General features: G+C 39.5%; 1 protein-coding gene across 1 annotated transcript in view; it reads left to right on the top strand.

Annotated features, from left to right (window-relative positions):
• ACYP2 (acylphosphatase 2) overlaps positions 1-18,508 on the top strand; it is a 312,902-nt gene that overhangs the window by 124,671 nt on the left and 169,723 nt on the right. The gene's annotated exons all lie outside the window — the stretch shown is intronic.

The raw sequence follows: 18,508 nt of genomic DNA, 5'->3' as shown, positions 1-18,508 counted from the left end.
CAGCTCCAGGCTTAAATGACTCAGAAGTCTCATGAGTCTCAAAGAGGGTACAGTTGTCCCTTGGTATCCAAGGAGGATTGGTTCCAGGACCCCCTGCAGACAGCAAAATTGAGGGTGCTCAAGTTCCTTATATAAAATTGTGTAGTATTGACATATAACCTACGTACATCCTCCTGTGTACTCTAAATCATCTCTAGATTACTTACAATACCTATTACAATGTAAATGCTATGTAAATAGTTGCCTGCATGCAGGAAATTCAAGTTTTGCTTCTTGGAACAATCCTGGAATTTTTTTCCCCAAATAATTTTTTTAATAAATTTATTTATTTATTTATTTTATTGGCTGGGTTGGGTCTTTGTTGCTGTGTGCGGGCTTTCTTTTTAGTTGCAGTGAGTGGGGGCTACTCTTCGTTGTGGTGTGCAGGCTCCTCATTGCTGTGACTTCTCCTGTTGTGGAGCACAGGCTCTAGGCACATGGGCTTCAGTAGTTGCAGCACATGGGCTCAATAGTTGTGGCTCATGGGCTCTAAAGCGTAGGCTGAATAGTTATGGCGCACGGGCTTAGTTGCTCCGTGGCATGTGGGATCTTCCTGGAGCAGGGATCAAACCTGTGTCCCCTGCATGGGCAGGTGGATTCTCAACCACTGTGCCACCTAGGAAGCCCCTCCCCAAATATTTTTGAGTGCAGTTGATTGAATCCCTGGGTGATGAACTCAGTTACTGAGGGCGGACTGTACCTCATTGTTGATGTATGAAGCAAAGGTTCTAAGAAAGACTTTGGTTGGCCTGAGCCAATCATGGTGGCAGGTGAGATGAGATAATTCAGTCAGTTAGAACTGGGTCATGTGCCACCCAGGCATAAAGAAGAAAGGTATTAGCTCAAACAACAAAACCACAAGAACACATGTGGAGGAGGAGGGTTTGTAAAAGAGAAAAAGAGAGGGTGGATGATATACCAACAAAAAGAACAGATGTCTGTTACAAGTGTCATCAGCTCTCCCAGAACCACAGGGTTGGGATTTGGGAGAAAGATATTTCATATCAAAAAAAGGGGAAAAGGAATAATGCATAGGTAAAAAATGAAAAATATCTACCAAATCATTGTTTTAAACTTGTATTCACTAATAAATGTTAGTTGATGTATTTGTTGGCCATTTGTATTTGTTCTTTTATGAGTCTCCTGCCCGTTTTGCTGTGAGGGCAGCACTTTTACCTTCTTGATTTGCAGGATTTCCTAATATATTGATGTAAGCCTTTTCAGTTATACATACTGTGAATATTTTTTGCAGTTCATCATTTGTTTCTTAATTCTGTTATGTACCTTTTTTACACAAGAAAACAATTTAAAATTGCATATGGTTTCATGCAATGGTTATGATGCTTTTTATTCATCCTAATTCTAGCACTAAATAGTTCTGTGACTTACTCTGATTTAGCTCCTGTGACCCAATTTCCTCATCTGTAAAATGAGCAATAACTTTTCTTCCCTTACTTATAACATGGTATGACTATCAAATAATATTAACTTATTTCAAAGTATAGACCTCAAGAGAGTGGATATGAAATATTAGAGAACAATGTCCTGAGTCTATGCTGCCAGAGGATATTTAATGGTATCCCATAGGAAGTACCACGAGTGGTCCATTTACAGCTTGAAGTTACTCCTTTGCTAAATAGAGCAGAATAAACTCTCTGCCCTTTCCCTAACCAGGCAGGGCATGCAGCAGGCGGAGGAAATGCTTTCAGCTACAGAGAACACAGATGCCAGAGCGTGCAGGTTACAGAGAGAGCTACAGGGCTACAGGGCTAAGCTGAACAGACCAAAGCCAGCCCCAGGTTGAACAAGAAAGCAAGAAGCCAGTTTTTTTCCTGAGTGTAACTGTGGGGACAGCCCCTATTGTTGGTAAAGACTTGGCACTTAAAATGAACTTTGAACAGTTCCAAACATACAGATTAAGAACTCTCTGCAAACAGAATTAGGATTCTGATACAAGATGCATCTGCATGTAGTCTGCTGTGGGACAAACGTAGCTTGATGCATGGATAAAGATCGGCAGTCTTGGAGAACAGAATCAGGACTGGGTGAGAAACTATTCCTTTGATCACAATGACCAAGAGTTTTCATAAGTTCCTTCGTGAGGAAGAACTAGAAATTGTTATCAGATTCCCCCACTATGTACCTTTGGTAGTTTATCACATATCTTTATTTTGAAGTGAATGCATAGTGAAATGTAGATACCGCAAAAGGTGAGCTTAGTCATGCTCCGTAAGTTCTTTCGTCGTCTTTGTATAGAACTTTTCTATGTATTGTCATAGAGAGATTTCTGAAGTGGTTAGATTCTGGGGCCTGAGTGGCAAACCAGATAAATAGTTCAGTTTCCTGTGCAGGCCACTATTTTGGGCTTATTTTAGTTTGAGTATGCTTCACTCTATGAAAATCACTTTGAAAAGGAGAAAGCGTTACATAAACATCATTTATCACAATCCCTTAGATCTGTGGTTCATAACACTGGCTAAACATTAGAACTGCCTGAGGGGTTTTTAAGAAAATGCTGAAGTCTGGCCCAACCCCACATTAATTATTAAAATCTGTGAAGGTGGTAAAAAATGTTCCCCAAGTAGTTATAATGTGCAGCTGGATTAAAAGGGCTGCTAGGGCATTGCATAAAATGTGAGCTTTTAAAGTCAGGTATTAGAAAATATTTGTGTACACAATGTAACACACCAAGCTGAGTCATAATAGATCAAGCATTCCCTTCCGAAACCACACAGTTCTTGGCATATTATCTAGTTGTTTCTGGAAGAATTTCTTTTTCCACTATTTAGATTTTTTTTAATATGATTTTTAAAAATTCAGTTATCTTGCAGGTGTTGAGATGATCTGAATTGGCAATGGGGGTGAAGAGAGGGCATTTTATAAATGGGGGAAATTCATATGGAAATTGGACATATCCAGTGGAGATTTTATACTTTTTTTTCTTTTCTCTTCTTTTCTCCAAGTTTGTATTAAATTTATAATAATGCTCCACTGCCCCTCCCTCTCTCTGTTGTACTTAACTGGCAAAACTCCAGCTCCAGACATAGTTCTCTGTGCCAACACCTGTGTATGTGAGAGCTTAAGTTTTGATTCCCTCAGAAGCAGACATTGAGACAAGGATTTGGGTTAAAAGAGTTTATTTGGGAAGTATAGATTACACTAGTTGAGAAGCGGAGAAGTCATAAAGGGGGGAACACATCCAGTAGAGGATGTACTATTAAGCCAGCTACCCAAGTAGTTTCCATCGGGAAACTCTGGGAAACCATGTAAAACACACACCTCAGAATTGTCCTGCTTTGGCCTTTGTTCACCATCTCCTGAGAATCATTATTTGAAGCACTTTGTGCCTGTTGTGAGCCCAAGCAGTAAGGCTTTTGAAAGTTCTGGAATAAATAATTCTTAAACACAGGGCTAGAGATTCTGTTAGAAGTGAGCTAAGGCACATTGAAAGTCCAAGGGGTGGGATGGCATTATTGGGGGGAAAATCACACCACTAAGCAGATGCGCATTAACATACATTCATGATTTTCCAACCTCAGATAAACATTTCATATAGCTGGTAATCCCACAATACTTTTCTCATAAACTCATGCTCCCACTTAAAAAAAATATCCATGTCTGGTAACTGCCATATCTGGATTACTTATGGGTCTGTTTCTATTGTCTGTTTTTCTCTTGCCTTTCTGTCTTTTGGTTCTATTTCCTGGTGATGAAATAAAATTTATATTTTAAGGCAGGACAAAAAAATTCAAACATAAAATTCTCTCTCTCTCTGTTTGGGCCTCCTCCCTCCCTCCCTAATGTGCAATGTGCATCTGAATTATACATTAACCAGACCTCAAAGATGGGAGTGCCTGCTCGACCATAAAGATAATTTTCCCCCCTTTCTTCTGACACTAGCAATGTAAGTTCTTAAAAGATTAGCATTCTTTCCCAAGGCTATAGGGGTCATGGTGGCTTGCTGCTCTCTTTGTTACCTGGCCTATATATCTTTGGTTAACTTTATGTAAAATGTCAGTATGTCATTTTGATGTTTGATCCTTTGTCCCAAAAGTGTATATGACTGTGCCTTCAACTTCTAATAAGTGGAAGAGTTCTCAGAGCTTCTGAGAGTGTGTCCTCTGGGTTAAAATCCCCAGTTTGGCTCAAATAAAATTTTTTTTTCTTAACTTAATGGTTAATCAAATTTTCATCAAGGCTGGCATGCCTGGTATTATTTTTAATTCTAGTTTATATAAATATAAAGGTTGATGTTATCTTCCCCTAAAAGGATTTAACCTTCTTTCTGTCAGCAGAGTGGGGCCAGATCATAGTGGGGCTCTTGGGAATTGAGATCATTTTAGGCTATTACAGGCTTTGTGAGAGTTGGTCTATTTCTTTTTCTTTCTTTTTTTTGCAGATGATGATTTTTTCTTAAATATTCTCTCTCTCTCTCTTTTTTTTTTTTGGCTGCATTGGGTCTTCATTGCTGCGTGTGGGCTTTCTCTAGTTGTGGTGAGTGAGGGCTACTCTGTTGCGGTGTGCAGGCTTCTCGGTGTGATGGCTTCGCTTGTTGCAGAGCACAGGCTCTAGGTGCGCAGGCTTCAGTAGTTGCAGTGCATGGGCTCAGTAGTTGTGGCACATGGGCTCTAGGTGCACAGGCTTCAGTAGTTGTGGCACTCAGGCACAGTATTTGTGGCTCATGTGCTCTAGACTGCAGGCTCAATAGTTGTGGCACACGGGCTTAGCTGCTCCTCAGCAAGTGGGATCTTCCTGGACCAGGGATCGAACCTGTGTGCCCTGCATTGGCAGGCATATTCTTAACCACTGCGCCACCAGGGAAGTCCCAGAGTTAGTCTATTTTTTACTTGCCCTTATTCCTAGAGTGTCTTGAGGAGTATCCACAGAAGGCTGGAGACTTTATCAAGGCCCTCTTCCTTGTGGACCCTAACTGTAATTTTTCTCTACCCAGTACAATGAAATCACTAAAAGCTCTGCTCATTTTTTAGCAGATGATTTCTGCTTGGTTTCTTGCCTTCTCCCCATTGCACAGCTTGAGACCTGGTAAATGTCTTAAGGGCAAAGACCACATCAAATATAGGGCTCACTTCTCAAGTGCTGGCTCTGTTTGTTTTCCTGATGTCTGGTTTTTGTTTCCCTGGATCTGTGGGACTGCTGAGAGCTCTACTCTGCCATATCTGCTGCACATTAGCAGTGGGTTTTGTGGATTTTATTTTCTCCTTGAGGGATTAGGCAAGGTCATCAGTTGAGAGAAGAGAGGACAATAAAGGAGATGAGAGAGTTGGGGTAACTGAAGACAATGAAATGCAGGCATTGTTTGATTGCACTTCACCTTATTGCACTTTGCAAATACTGTTTCTACAAATTGAAGTTTTGTGGCACCTAAGTGTTGAGCAAATCTATTGGTGCCATTTTTCCAACAGCAGTATTATTTTTTCTTCCAGTTTTATTGAGATACAATTGACATGCCACACTGTATAAGTTTAAGGTGTACAGCATAATGATTTGACTTATGACTTGCACAATGAAATGATTACCACAATAAGTTTAGGGAACATCCATTATCTCATGTAGATGCAACATGAAAGACACAGAAAAAAATATTTTTTCCTTGTGATAAGAACTCCTACTATTTACTCTCTTAGTAATTTTCATATATAATGTGTAGCAGTGTTAATTATATTTATCATATTGTACATTACATCCCTAGTACTTATTTATCCTATAACTGGAAGTTTTTACATTTTAACTACTTTCATCCAATTCCTCACCTCCTCACTTCTCATAATCACAGATCTGATTTCTTTTTCTATGAGTTTGTTTGTTTGTTTGCTTTCAAAGTATAATTGACCTACAGCACTATGCTAGCTCCTGGCACACAGGATACAGATTCAATATTTCTGTACATTTCAAATTCTGTATGTTTCAAAATGATCACCATGGTAAGTCTAGTTACCATCTGTTACTACACAATGATATTATTTAATTATTGAATATATTTCGCACACTGTACATTTCATACCTGTGATTCATTTATTTTGTAACTGAAAGTTTGTAGCTCATAATCTCCCTTACCTATTTCTTTCCTTCCCTGACCCAAGCAAACCACCTGTTTCTTCTACGTACCTATGATTCTCTTTTCGTTTAGTTATGTTTGTACATTTGCTTTGTTTTTTAGATTCTACATGTAAGTGAAATCATAAAGTATTTGTCTTTGTCTGACATTTTCACTTAGCATAATACCCTCTAGGTCCATCCATGTTGTCGCAAAAGTCAAGATTTCATTCTTTCTTATGGCTGAGTAATATTCCATTGTATATTTATATCAGGGCACTTAGGTTGCTTCCATATCTTGGTTGTTGTAAATAATGCTGCAATGAACACAGGGGTGCATATATCTTTTTGAATCAGTGTTTTCATTCTCTTTGAATAAACACTCAGGAGTGGAATGGCTGGATTGTATGGTAGTTCTATTTTTAATTTTTTGAGGAGTCCATTTACACTTAAAGTAATATTTGATAAGTATTTATTCCTTTCTTCTTCTTTTACTCTCTTCCCTTGTAATTTTATGACTATCTTTAGTGTTATGTTTGGATTCCTCTCTCTTTTTTGTGTATATATCTATCATTTTGGGTTTGTGGTCACCATGAGGTTTAATATAGCAATCTATATACACATGTGATTAAGTTGCGAATCTCTCAAATTCGAATGCATTTTAACAACCCTGAATGTTTACTATCCCCCCACCCACACCACTGTACTGTTTTTAACATCATATTTTACATCCTTTTGTTTTGTGTATCCTTTAACTACGTATTGTGGATTTGATAATTTTTCTACTTTTGTCTTTCAACCTTCCTACTAGCTTTATTAAGTGGTTAATCTACTACCTTTATTGTATATTTGCCTTTACCAGTGAGATTTTACCTTTTGTAATTTTCATATTTCTAGTTGTGGCTTTTTCTTTTTTGCATAAAGAAGTCCCTTTAACGTTTCTTGTAAATCTGGTTTTGTGGTGCTAAACTCTTCTGACTTTTGCTTGTCTGTAAAACTTTTGATCTCATCTTCAAATCTCAATGAAAGCCTTGCCAGGTAGCATAATCTTGGTTGTAGGTTTTATCCCTTTCATCACTTTAAATATTTCATGTCACTCTCTTCTGGCTTGCAGAGTTTCTGCTGACAAGTCAGGTGATAGCCTTATGGGAGTTCCTTTGTATATAGCCTTTTACTTTTCCCTTGCTGCTTTTAATATTCTTCTTTAATTTTTGCCTTCTTAAGTACATTGTAACTTGATGTGGTCTTCTATGTGTTGATCCTGTTTCAGACTCTCTTGCTTTCTGCACCTAGATGTCTGTTTCCTTTCTCAGGTTAGGGAAGGTTTTCAGCTATTATGTCTTCAAAAATGTTCTCTGCCCCTTTCTCTCTCTTTTCTCTGTTATGTAAATGTTAGTGTGCTTGATGTTGTCTCAAAGGTCTCTTAAACTGACCTTATTTTTTTTTTTAATTCTTTTTTCTGTTCAGCTTGAGCGATTTCCTCTATTCTGTCTTCCAGTTCACTATGTTCTTCTGTATCACCTAATCTACTGTTGAGTCCTTCTAGTTTTTTTTTTTTTTCTAAGCTCTTTATTGGAGTATACTTGCTTTATAATATTGTGCCAGTTTTTGCTGTACAACAAACTGAATCAGCTGTATTTATACATATATCCCCTCCCTCCCTCGACTCCTTCCCATCCTCCCTCGACTCCTTCCCATCCTCCCTATCCCAGCCCTCTAAGTCATCACCAGTCATCGCATTGATCTCTCTGTGTTATGCAACATTTTCCCACTAGCTATCTATTTTACATTTGGTAGTGTATATATGTCAGTGCTACTCTCTCACTTTGTCCCAGCTTCCCCTTCGCCCCAGCTTCCCCTTCGCCCCCCACCTCCACCCCTGTGTCCTCAAGTCCATTGCCTACATCTGTATCTTTATTCTTGCCCTGTCACTGGGTTCATCAGTACCATTTTTTTAGGTTCCATATATATGTGTTAGCATGCAGTATTTGTTTTTCTCTTTCTGGCTTACTTCACTCTGTATGACAGTTATAATATTTTTCATCTCTGTTTGGCTCTTTATATTTTCTAACTTTTTGTTAAACATCTCACTCTGTTCATTCATTCTTCTTCCGAGTTCTTTGAACATTTTTATGCTATCATTACCTTGAGTTCTTTATTGGGTAGATTGCTCATCTCCAATTCACTTAGTTGTTTTTCTTTTTTTTTTTTTTTTTCGGGGGGGGCGTACCTTGTTCCTTCATTTGGAACAAATTCCTCTGTCACCTCATTTTGCCAAGTTTGCTGCTTTTATTTTTGTGTGCTTGGTAGTTTGGTTAGGTTTCCTGATCTTAGAGAAGAATCATTATGGAGGAAATAGTCTATCAGGCCCAGCAACACACTATCCTCTGGTCACCAGAGCTGTGTGCTCTAGAGGTGCTCTCTATGTGGGCTGCATGGGTCCTTCTGGTGTGGTGGGCTGACTACTGTGGGTGCACTGGGAGGTGTGGCTGGCCCCCAGTCCGGCCAGTTGCCAAGCCCTGCCTTGTGCAGAGGCTACCAGCTGCTGGTGAGCAGGGCTGGGTCCTGGCATGCTGGTTACATGGCCAGGGGAGTCCTGGTCCTGGTGCCAGCTCAGTGGTGGTGGGGCTGGCTCACGAGGTAGCTTGCTATGGAGCCCTGCTCCATTGGTGAGATGAGCCAGGGCCTGGAGTGCCTGGCTGTGGGGCTGGGAGTCTTGAAGCTAGTGCCAGCTGCTGGTGCAGGTTCCTGTGGGTACCAGGGCTAGTGCCAGCCCACTGGTGGTGGGGTCAGGTCCAGGGGCAACGGGAGGCTCAGGGACCTCAAGGCAGCCCTGTCACTGGGTTCATCAGTACCATCAGCCTGCTGGTGGGTGGGACTGAGGCCCAGAACTAGTAAGCTAGAGGGAGGATTCCAAAAGGGTGCTTCCCAGCACCAGTGTCCTTGTGGTGGGATGAACTCCCCCAAATGGCTGCTGCCAGTGTCTATGACTCCACAGTGGGTCCCAATTGCCTCCTGCCTCTCTGTGAGGCTCTATAAGATCAGCAAGTGTCTCTGATCCAGGTTCTTTTCGCATTACTGCTTCTGTCCTGGGTCCTGGAGTGTGTGGGATTTTGTGTGTGCTCGTTAAGAGTGGTGTCTTAAAGTAAGCCTCACTGGCTTTTAAAACCGAACATTCTGGGAACTCACCTTCCTAGTGCAGGTCCCTTCAGCTGGGGAACCCATTGTGGGGACTGGACCCTTGCTTCTTGGGGAGAGATTCTGTAATTGTAATTATCCTCCCATTTGTGGGTCACCTACCTGGTGGAATGGGTCTTGACTATACTGCGTCTTCACCCCTTCTACCTGTCCTATGGTTCCTCCTTTAGATTTTTAGCTATAGAAGATCTTTTCTGCTATTCCTCAGGTCTTTCTCATCAATAGTTGCTCCTTTCTGGTGTGTCTATGAGAGGATGTGAGCTCTAGGTCTTCCTACTCCACCATCTTAGCTGCTTCCCCTCCACATTTAAATAAATTAAAGTAGGTATATTTGCTTGTTTTAGACATAATGCTATTGCAAACTTAATAGACTGCAGCCTAGTGTAAACATAATTTTTATATACTCTAGGAAACCAAAAAATCCATGTGACTTGGTTTATTGCGATATTCACCTTACTGTGGTGGTCTGGAACCCACACTATCTCTGAAGTATGCCTGTTTCTTCAGCAAAAGTGAAAGAAGACTTTTCCTTCGGGTGAGCTTGTATAAGACCAAACACCAGCTGAGGACAACGACCAAGACTGGATAAAAGCCAAACCAAACCAAATATCCAGATATTTGAAGAATTGGAAAGAACTAAAGCATCCAGGACTTTATGCAACAAGATCTTGGGAGAGAATGGAAATGCACTGGAGTGAGCTGATGTTTCCCACTTTGGGAAATTTTCTGACTGCAGCATGGGGCACAGAGCCTGAGCACACTTCCCTGGCTTCCCACTCGGAACAGAGACCAACCTGTTTACCGTGGCTTACATAGCCTGGCACATGTGGTTTCGTCTTGCCTGGACTGACAGCCTTATTTAATGCTAACTTCCACCTTTCTAATAATTCTTCAGTCACGTTGGCCTTCTTTCAATTCTTCCTACTTGGGAAGCTCAGGCATTCTCCATCCTATCCCCTCTGCCTGGATTAAGTTCTCCCACTTCCTCCCTGGCTCATTCCTTATACATTTTTCAGATATCACTTCCTCAGAGACCTTCTATGACAATCTCTCTATGCCCTATCCCACCCTGTCTCTAAATTAGAGACCACCTTCTCCCCAGCACCTACACATAGCACACAGTAAGCACTTGAGAGAGTTTTATTAAATGAGTGAATGAAAGACTACTTGAAGGTAGTGTGGCATAGTGAAAACAACTCTGAATTTTACCTCATTAGGTCAGATTCTAGATGGGGTCTCTTCCTGGTGAACTTGGGAAGTCCTTTCAATGTTCTGAGACTATTTCCTTGCCTCTAAAATACAGATGGCACGTGGCCCACATAATTCACAGGATTACTGTAATCATCAAATTGGAGTTGGTATCTAAAAGGGTCTTAATAATTGTAAAATGCTACTGCAGATGTGAACTAGTATACTATTCACTGACTCAAAAGGAAATCACACATGTTCAATCAGCAAAATATGTTTTAAGTGCTGAAGTATTGACACTTTACTACACTCATTATCACTATCAACCGTTTTTAGACAAGATGTTATAAACGGTAGTGAAAAACAAATCATTCTAGATGAAAAATTTTTATATTGCATAACAATCACCATCTTGTTTATATAACAAGATATCTCTGAAATGCATGATTTTTAAACAAGGCTAATTTTTTAAGTTAATTAATTAATTAATTGGCTGCGTTGGGTATTCGTTGCTGCCCATGGGCTTTCTCTCTAGTTGTGGCAAGCGGGGGCTACTCTTCATTACGGTACACGGGCTTCTCACTGCAGTGGCTTCTCTTGTTGCAGAGCACAAGCTCTAGGTTCACGGGCTTCAGTAGTTGCAGCACATGGGCTCAGTAATTGTGGCATGTGGGCTTAGTTGCTCCGCGGCATGTGGGATCTTCCTGGAGCAGGGATCGAACCCGTGTCCCCTGCATTGGCAGGCAGATTCTTAACCACTGTGCCACCAGGGAAGTCCCAAGGCTAATTTTAAGGATGCAGTAGATGAGTATACTGTAAACCATAACACTTAGTAGGAGTTCAACCAGCATTTACTGGGTAAATTTTCTTGTAACTTTTGTTTTTCCTATACCATCCATATCTGATAGTATTCATGGTCAAGATACTTTCCTATTTAAGTAATCTGTTGAGTGAAGAGCCCTAACAAAACATAAAAGGCTTGTCATTTAAGGATTTAGCACACACCTCAAAGGATTCTAGAAGTGTGAGAGTGAAATGAGAGAGAACTCAGGTGGCACTAACATCACTCCTGGAAGATTGGAAGAGTGATCATATCCACATAACCTGCATTGCCTTAGATGATTGGTAGGTGGCAGCAACAGACCAGAAATTATAGTTCATTCAGCCAATTGGCATTGGAAGGGTTTTTTTTAATGTTATTATTTCACTGATTGTTTTTTCAAAATAAAACAATATAGCCACAAAGCAAGTAGACAATCAAAATAAATAAGCAGGATGTAACTAATTTATAGAATAGAGATTACCTAGCCTTAATGCTATAATCTTTCAAAAGCAATTTATTTTTCAAAATTCTAGGTTTTATTACCATTCTGGCTTTTTCTTACAATCTTTATTTCTTCTGTTTGTAAGCACTGAAATTTACTTTTATTTATTTTTATTTTTTGGCTGCAGCTTGTGGGATGTTAGTTCCCCAACCAGGGATTTAAACTGGGCCCACGACAGTGAAAACTGGACTGCCAGGGAATTCCCAGCACTGAAAATTTTAATGCTTCTTTATTGACAGTAGAGGGATGGCATATTTGAACTTTCATTCTGCTTAAACTTTGACCTGCTTCTATTGTGAGGATTTTGCCCTCAGACATTTCATTTGGTCAAGGTTCAGTTAAAACAAAAAACAAAAAACAAACAAACAAAAAAACCCTTCTAAACAGTAAAAACAGAAATAGATTTAACATTGGGTATTAAATAGCTTATGGAGTTGTTGGGAGGACTATGAAACAAAGAATCGCTGGGTCAGTGGTTCTCAACCTTAGCTTTTTGTCCCAAGCATCTGGGTTTTTTTAATAATATAGATTCTGGAATCTACTGCAGACATATTGAATCAAAACCTCAGGGCATGTGTATATGTAGAATTAATAAGGTCCCCTGGTGATTCTAATATGTAGCCAGGGTTAGGAACCACTTTGAGGCTGAGGTTTCAGGATCTATCTCAAGCAGAACTGGGCCACCAAGGAAGCTAATGATTCTTCTGCAATCAGGAAACCAGGTGTTGAATTGGGAAGCTGCTGGCTTTAAAATTATATCTTTCCTGTCACCATCAGGAAGTTGCCATGTTCTGGAAACTGCCACATCCTAGAAGCTGCTACTCCAGTACCCGGTACATGATACTAGCTAGTAAGATGGATGTCCTGCATCCTGCCTGTCAGTGCCAAGAATTTGCAATCATGGTGACCTCAGTTAATGCCACAGAAAAACTAAGTTCCTCCATTGTGCCTATCATGGAACCAGTAGCAAAGGGCCCCGGCCTCACTCATGTCCTCCCTCCACATCTAGCATGGTGTTTCTGTTTCTGATGGTAGATCCTCTATCACAGAAGGACCCCTAATTGCAAGGATGTAGTTTTAAACTTTCCAGCTCTACACAATAGGAAAGCAAGCTAGAAAGAGATTGGAATGGATGTTGTATACCCATCCCATGATCCAACAAAGGCATCATGAAATAGGTGAGTTGTTTTAAACACTGGAGAAGCCTTGATGTCACACTAGCCCAGGTCTGAGAGTAAATGTAATTCATACCTTTCAGGGAATAAGCGTGTGTGTGTGTGTGTGTGTGTGTGTGTGTACACTAATAGGATCAGAGGAATCAGATAGGCTCCTTGCTTCCATAGGAAAAGCAAACCTGAGATGGCTCAAGTCTGTAAGTCTGTGCTTGGGAGGTATCAGGAGGGGAAGGGCCTGCAGAGCCTGGGCACATTGTTTAAAACTTGGCTTTGCTATTTGTTGCCTTTGTGGGGATGTGTCCAAGCAGCAGTATCTGTCATTAGTCCCCTCTTTAGCTAATCTTAACTTTATCCTTCCCTTACTTCTAGATGCACATTTCATGTTTTCTAAAGCACACAGTGCTAAGCATAATGATATTTTCCCATATAGTTTCCTCATTTCTAGATATGTTGTTATTCATTGTATATATTTTCTTCTTCTGGAAATGAACTATGTTTCCGTAACACATTCTTTTCATTAATTGAGGTATGATTATATTTAATTATCGATTTGTGCTTCTTTATCCGGTTAAGATCTGCTTTTTTTTTTTGGGGGGGGGGGGTACACCAAGTTCAATCATCTGTTTTTATACACATATCCCCATAAAGATCTGCTTTAATGCTTTGAAAATCAACTGTTTAATCCTCTTTTAGAGTGAGCATGACTTACAAGTTCACTAAAAATTTAAGTCATGTCCCATATACTGAAATAGTTTAAAAATATTTTAAAATTAATAATGCTATTCATGCACTACAGTGAGAAATTATTTTGAAATGTTATTATGCAAATATATAACAGGATATTAAAATGGACTTTTGAAAAGTAAACAGTTTAGGACAGTTTTTTTTTTTTTTAAGATTTATTTTATTATTTATTTATTTTATTTTTGACTGTGTTGCCTTTGTTGCTGTGTGCAGGCTTTCTCTGGTTGCAGCAAGCAGGGGCTACTCTTCGCTGTGGTGTGCAGGCTTCTTATTGAGGTGGCTTCTTTTGTTGCAGAGCAAGGGCTCCAGGGTGTGTGGGTTTCAGCAGTTGCAGCACGTGGGCTCAGTAGTTGTGGCTTGCGGGCTTAGTTGCTCTGTGGCATGTGGGATCTTCCCGGCCAAGGGATGGAACCCATGTCCCCTGCATTGACAGGCAGATTCTTAACCACTGTGCCACCGGGGAAGCCCAGGACAGTTTTAAAATTATAAAAATATTATGAAGCTAGTACAGAGAGTTCCCATCTTTATACCCTACATCCAGTTTCCCCTAATATTAATGTCTTACTTACATTGGTATGGTACATTTGTCACAGTTAATGAACCAATGTTGATACCTTACTATTAACTATTACAGTTTATACTTCATTTAGATTTCATCAGTTTTTACCTAGTCCTTTTTCTGTTCCAGAATCCCATCCAGAATATACATTACATTTGGTCATCGTGACTCCTTAGGCTCCTCTTGGTTGTTTCTCAGGACATCCTTGTTTTTCTTGACCTTGACAGTTTGAGTATCATTGGTCACATATTTTGCAGAATGAAATGGACCCTTACATTTTAAATTTTATTTGAAAACTTTACATAAAAATGTCAAACATACACAAATTTAGAGAATAGTATAATGAATCCCCATGTACCCCTGACACAGCTTCAATAACTATCACCAGTTTACTAAGCTTATTCTATCTACATTGTCCCATCCCAACCCTGAGGGTTTTAAAGCAAGTCCCAAATATAACTTCATAGCACACATATATTTCAGTACATACCTCTAACAGGTAAGGCCTTTTAAAAAAATACACCCCCAATGAATAATCACACAACAAAGTTAAAGATAATTCTGTAGTGTTTAATAGTCAACCTGTGTTCAAATTTCCCCAATGGTTTCACAAATGTCTTGAACTTATAAATTCAAATCAGGACCCAAATAAAGTTTATAATGAATTCTGTTGATTTGCAAACTAGGACTTTTGTCTGAGTTTTAGCTGAGACCTGAGACTCAAAACAAAGCAACAGTTACACCCATGTTACAATCTGAGGTACTAAACTACCTATGTTGTCCAAAAGGGGTGTTTAAAACTGGTTTTAAAAACCTGAGCCCAACACTCTCCTCAGGCTCAAGAGGATTTCTTTGGGGAAAGTTTTTGAGGAGCTGTAGCTTTTCCCTTTTTGCCCCTCTCCCACCATGGGAGAGATAAACAGGGTGTTTCCCTTCACTGCATGCCTAGTGAGAGGGTCTTTAAAAGAACCACTTTGAGAGCTTGGCTTTTATTCCTTGAAGCCAGAAGGGATTGGTATTTGACCCAGACCTGCGGAAAGTAAAGAGGACAGGCTGTTGCTGGAGATACCTGAATAATGCCTACCAAGTGGAGCAAACAGAGGTGGTCAAAGTCAGAGCAAACTGTGACTTCTATCAGTGGTAGAGGAGAGATATGAGTCCTCACAATTAGATGTGATGGGAAGGAGGGATCTGGTCTTGTGGTCATTTTGAAAGAAGTCCCACCCACGCAGCCTTCTACCTGAGGGCTAGTCTCTCTCAGAGGAAAGAGGTTGGAGGTGTAGCATTCAATACAGACGCTAGGACAGGGGTGTGAGTGAACAACTAAAGTGAAGGCATTGTCTATCAAGGGAGCAAAAGTCAGGAATTCCTCGTGGAGAAAAGCTTTGAGTCCCTCCACCAGAAAGGATCCTGCAAAAGAATTAATCCACTTTTAATATCTACCAATTCTGGAGAGCCCCAAAGTACCTTCCAATTCTCATCTAGGAAGAGGAAAAAGTAAGGTGAGGGGAGGAATCAAACTTGCCTTTTCCTGCCCTAGCCTAAGCAGTATCAAGCTGGGAAAGGAATATCCTCCTGAGTTTTGAATATCAAATTGCACTGTGATAAAGAAAAATTGTTTCAAACCTGGGACAGAATTTCCTTCTGGGAAGAAATAAGCATTCCTCATAAAATGCTTAAGCAATTTCTGATAAATTGTAATGAGATTAAAGCCTCTTCTGGGAAACCAGCTACTTCTTCAGCTGACTGACAGTCTGGTGTCTAATGATCTTGAATGCAGTTTAGTTAATAATTATCTAACCATTTCTTTACCTGTAAAGTGTTCCTTCCACAAGGGAATCGAATTTTTTTTTGTTTAGTCCTCTTCAATTGTGGAAGTTAACACTTTATATCCTATTGAGTTCTGCTCTTTCAACATAATTACAAAAATATTTCACGGGTAGAAATACGTTGATGGATAAAATAATCTTCGTTGTCCCTGACATCATTTATACCTCAACATCAAATTTCTGAGAAATCACTCTAGAATCACTCTCAACTGACTGTCGTGAAAAATTACAGAGATTTACAGGTGATACCTTCTCAGTTCAAATGTCATTTGGACACAGAGACTGTACTGTCTGTCCCTGTCTCACAGGTTCTGGGACCTGGTCATTTTTCACACTCATATTATATAGGCAGGATTTCCGTTTTCTGTGTATTACCTTAAACATGATCCTACATCACACACATTATTTTAAGGGGTTCAAGGAAGGGAATGCTATGACTAGGTTTTAATTTCAACCAGCAGTAACACACAAAGCCTAGTTATTTCAAAGTTATTGCTCAGGTTACAAAATTAAAAATTTTTACCTAATTTAATCATGTATTGTATATGAAGAGCTTGCTTACATTTGTTTGCATCAGAAGCCAAATAATCATATACTTATACAGTGTTGGTAGCGATATGTTTAAATTGGTACAGCCCTTTGAAAAATGATTTGGTAAGGTGTATCAGGAACAATACACACTTGTACCCTTTGATTTGGTATTCTAAATTCTACCCTCAATAATTTTTAAATATGGGAAAGAAGGTATATGCAGGAATATTTCCTTCACAATATTTTTTATGGTAGTGAAAAATTAGAGGCAACCTGAGTATGTAACAACAGGGACTTAGTAGGCAAACTTATGGTTATACCTACTTAATAGAATATCATGAAATTATTAAAATATTCTTTAGAAAAAACTGTAACATGGAAAAGAAAGAATAAAAGTTGAGTTTATACCACGATTTTAACTATTTAAAACATATATATATAAGATGCAGATGTAGAGAATGGACTTGAGGATGGTGCGGGATCGGGGGGGGCTCGGGGTGGGGGGGCCCCACTGGGGAGAAGGGAAGCTGGGATGAAGTGAGAGAGTAGCATTGACATATATACACTACCAAATGTAAAACAGATGGCTAGTGGGAAGCTGCTGCATAACACAGGAAGATCAACTCAATGACTGGTGATGACCTACAGGGGTGGGATAGGGAGGGTGGGAGAGAGGCTCCAGAGGGAAGGGATATGGGCATACATGTATAAATACAGCTGGTTTGCAGCAGAAACTGTACAGCAGAAACTGGCACAACAGTGTAAATTATACTGCTATATTGGAGTATACAATTATACTCCAATAAAGATCTGAAAAAAAAATATGAGAATACACAAAAATGATAAAAGTTGTGTTAGGGTTATGGATTTTTTTCTTCTATTTTTAAAAATTTCTGTAATTATGCATAAATGTTTTGTTGTTTAAAACTAGCTTAAGCATTAGCAACATTTGCTTAAAATTTTTAGTCTTAGAATCACATATTATTGGCAATCCATGCTGAAATGGTCATAAAAATTTCTGTTTGCTAATATTCAGCTGTTGGCAGACAGTCAATTTTTTAGCTAAGCAAATGTCAGTTGTTGCTATTGCACTTCTAAAATTACAATAAAGCTACATAATAATTGGCAGGGGTGCTCTTGGGTAAATGTGGAGAGAAGTCAAAGATTGATTAAGAAAAGGAAAATGTCAGACTTCCCAGTCAGTGACACGATCAGTGATAGGCAGGGACAGGACCCAGTTTGAGATCTTACTTCTTGGAAGGCACAGTACTAGTGGGGAAGACACTAAATAATTAGGATGAAATCTGGTAAGTAATTGCACAGGCAACTGAACAGGATAGAGGAAGATTTGGGAAGTGGAATAGGTATTCCAGATAAATTAGATTCAAGAGCAAAGATTTTTTTTAAAGTCAGGATGTGTTCAGAGAACAGAATAACCCAAAGTGTCTTGACAGTAGGTTACGTATAACCTGTACGATGGGTAGAAGCAGGTAATAAGAGGTTAGTGGAGGCTGAAGATCTATGGTTTTATCTGGAATGCAGTGTAGAGACTTTGAAGATACAGCATTGAAAAGAATGACCTAAGACCTATGTTGATTCTAGAGTCTGCAAGGACTGAACCGGAAGGGAGATGAGAGGAAGATGTAAGTTGTGAGGACTCCAATAAACCAGGATCTTCATTACATAAAATTACCTGGATTGGCACTTCCAGAATATATTTTGCTTTAAAATGATTTACCCACATTCTAAGCAAGTTTTAGATGCTATGTGGTGCTAATAGAATTGGCACATAACATTGAATCAGATTGCAGAGGATTATTTTAACTTTGTGGCCAGATGCAGAGAAATATGCAAAGATATTGAAGC

Source organism: Hippopotamus amphibius, chromosome 7 (assembly GCF_030028045.1).
Source record: "Hippopotamus amphibius kiboko isolate mHipAmp2 chromosome 7, mHipAmp2.hap2, whole genome shotgun sequence".
Lineage (NCBI taxonomy): Eukaryota > Metazoa > Chordata > Mammalia > Artiodactyla > Hippopotamidae > Hippopotamus > Hippopotamus amphibius.
The sequence above is the reverse complement of the archived record's forward strand: the minus strand, read 5'-3'. Positions and strand labels throughout refer to the sequence as shown.